Genomic DNA, 2,576 nt, shown 5'->3' on the forward strand with positions numbered 1-2,576 from the left:
CTGTTGGTTCTTTTGGCAGCCCATGCACTTTCAATATTCTCCTCCAACACCATAACTCAAATGCATAAATTCTTCTATGATCTTCTTTATTCACTGTCCAACTTTCACATGCATATGAAGCTATTGAAAATACCATGGCTTGGGTCAGACCTTTCAATGTATTGTCCATTTCTGAAATCCTAGTATTAATCTTTTAGATTTCTCATTGTAGGTTTTATATTGTTCCACAATCTGCATTTATGTTATCTGTTTGTTCTTGTAGTGTTTTTCTGAATTCTTACGACTTTTTTTTCTGCACTCGCCTTACTTTCCTCTATCTTTCTGTCAATTCTTTGATGGTACCTAAGTTATCATGCTTTTCAATTATTTCTCAGTTAGTTTTATTATGTTTTCTTTATCAGAAATGTTTCTTGCCTCTGAATCTTGGTCATTTGTTTGAGCCAGTCTTGTGTTTAGTGTCAGCTAAAAGTATCTATTGTCTCTGGGACATTGTGGTGCTATCATATTTGTATTTCATTGATGATTGTATGTTGATGTGTTCTTATGCTTTTACCAACTCCCCTGTGGGTGTATTTAGAGAATGGAAGCATGTGCACCTTTCTCTGATCACCATTCGGGGACATCAGTTTAGGGTGGGTTTGGCTAGTGTTGGCTGCTATCTCGTTGACCAGATGGCATAGGAGCTGGTATTGGCTTTTGCCCAGTGACTAGAGCTGCAGAGGGTACAGTTGTGGTTAAGCTGTATGGGCATGATTGCTGTCTCCTCTTGGGTAGGAAAGAGGAGAAAACCCACACACACATAAGAAAGGAAAGCAGAATAAGCAAACAGACAACCAACAATGAAAAGAGAAACCAATAAAAGAGAAAAAAGAAATAAAAACAAGCAGCTACCCGGAAAAAAAGGAGTCCTAGTGTAGCACTGTGGAGTAATGTGCTGAACTGCAAAGTCGGTTCAAGCTCACCAGCTGCTCCTTGGAAACCCTATTTAGGGTTACTATGGGTTAGAACCGACTCGACGACACTGAACAACAACCAGAAGAAAGAATATAATAACTAAAAAAGAGAAAAGTGGGACAAGAAAATGGAGCTCCCAACTCTCTGAGAACAGAGTCGAAGCTGGAGGTGGATGAGGGTGGGAGCAGACCACACCTCTGGTACCAGGGAACATGGGAAAAAAGAAGGAATCGCATCTGTCCTGTCCCCTGTGTGAATGTGCTCTGGCAGGCCATCTTCATCACCAAAGCTACTCACAAAAGTTCAACATGGTCATGCCTCATCTAGCTGGCTGCTCACCAATCAGTCTCTCTCTCTCTTGCTATCCCAGCTCAGCTCCTCCTCCCAGCAAGCACTCAGCTGACTTCTCTAGCCTTTTCTCTGAATTCAGGGTTCTAGGATTCTCCTCTTTGTCTGTCTCATTTGGTCTCTCATATCTTTGTTGTAGAGGGTCCATGTAGTGCACCTACCTAGCCCACCATCTTACTGGAAGTCGCACCATCCTCTCTTCTAAGGAGCATTCTGGCTGTACGTCTTCCAACACAGATTTGTTTGTTTTTCTGGCAGTCCATGGTACTTGCAGTCTTCTTGGTCAGCACCATAATTAAATGCATCAATTCTTTCTTCGCTGGTTCTCCTTATACATTGTCCAACTTTTTCACATGTCATGGCTTCTGTCAGGCTCACATTAATCCTCAAACTGACATCTTTGTTCTTGAACACTTGAAAGAAGTCTTTTGCAGTAGATTTACATAATGCAATATGTTGTTTGATTTCTTCACTGCTGCTTCCATGAGTGTTAATTGTGGATCCAAGCAAAATAAAATATTTGATAACTTTAGTCTTTTCTCCCTTTATCATGATGTTATTTACTGTTCCAGTTGTAAGGATTTTTGTTTTCTTTACACTGAGGTGCAATCTGTACTGAAGGTTGTGGTCTTTGATCTTCATCAGGAAGTATTTCAAGTCTGCTTTACTTCCAGCAATCTAGATATTGAAGGTTGTTAATAATTCTTCTTCCAATCCTGATGCCACGTTCTTCTTCATGTAGTCTATCTGACATCAGCAATGGTATACCTTCTATATATTCAACTTGAATCTCTGGTAGTTCCATCTGACATCTCCTTCATATAGTCCATCTGACATCAGCAATGATATCTACTTTTATATTCAACTTGAAAGGAGCTCTGGTAGTGTAGTGGTTATGAATCAGGCTGCGAACCGCAAGGTCAGCAGTTCGAAACTACCAGCTGTTCCGTGGGAGAAAGATGAGGCTTTCTGCTCCTGTAAAGATTTATAGCTTCAGAAACCCTGTGCAGAGTCGCTATGAGTTGGAACTGACTCCATAGCGCATAACCAACCAATTCAACTTGAATCTCTGGCAGTTCACTGTCAATGTACTGTTGCAGCCATTAAAAAATTATCTTTAGTAAAATTTTACTTGCATGTGATATTAATGATATTGTCTGATGATTTCTGAATGGGTCACCTCTCTTTGGAATGGGCACAAATACGGATCTCTTCCAATCAGTTGACCAGGTCTTCCAAATTTCTTGGCACAGATGAATGAGTGCCTCCAGTGC

Source organism: Chrysochloris asiatica, unplaced genomic scaffold (genome assembly GCF_000296735.1).
Source record: "Chrysochloris asiatica unplaced genomic scaffold, ChrAsi1.0 scaffold00018, whole genome shotgun sequence".
NCBI classification, from domain to species: Eukaryota; Metazoa; Chordata; class Mammalia; order Afrosoricida; family Chrysochloridae; genus Chrysochloris; species Chrysochloris asiatica.